This window comes from Penaeus monodon, chromosome 29 (genome assembly GCF_015228065.2).
Source record: "Penaeus monodon isolate SGIC_2016 chromosome 29, NSTDA_Pmon_1, whole genome shotgun sequence".
Lineage (NCBI taxonomy): Eukaryota > Metazoa > Arthropoda > Malacostraca > Decapoda > Penaeidae > Penaeus > Penaeus monodon.
Genome location: NC_051414.1, coordinates 3763057 through 3763889, shown reverse-complemented (window position 1 = coordinate 3763889; position 833 = coordinate 3763057).

The window sequence follows — 833 nt, the reverse complement described above, 5'->3', positions numbered from 1 at the left end:
AGTACCCGAGTTAACAGATGGTTCCCTTCATTTTTTTTTTCTTTTTTCGAGTGCTTGAGATTGTATTTTATTTTTGATGTTTAAATAATATCAGCTGGGATATGATAATACTTTCACATCATATGCATATTTTTGCCAAAAAAGATTTCCATACAATAAAAGATAACACTGAAGTATGTATTAATACCCTTTGTTGCTTGTGTGTTTGTAATCTTAATGTGTATTTTGTAATTATGAGGCAAATTGGTTTATTTCATGAAAATTAACATCTCATGATTAGTAATTTAGTATAAAATAAAATCAAGAATCCACGAGTATGCATTGTTATAAGACAATATATTTTCTATAATGTTTTGTCTTAGAAACAAAGCATATATATTGATAGTGCATAGCAGTTTATGTGCTATTTTTAGGCTGCAACACATTATATTTTGTTTTTGTTAAAAGGACCACAGGTGCATGTGAAAGACCTAAATTTATGCTTATTTTTTCTATGTGATATTAACCTCAGTATCCTGACTTTAGCCAATATATGTACATCTAATATTCTCATTATTCAAATCACGTATTACTGGGATCCTGGAACAGAGCACAGGTTTATGACAGAGGTGTGGTTAACCAACAGTAACTGTCTGGCCTTATTGCTGAAGGAAAAAGTGAAAAGAGCACCTGACCAGAGAGGAGACAACAGCACGTTCTTGGTCCTTTTGTGCCATAGTTGCCATTGTGGAAGTAGGGCTCAAGGAGAGAGAATGTCTTCAGGGATATCATTTCTTACATTTCTCCTTTCATAATGGAGACATGATTAAAGAATATAGATGGAAAGACAGACT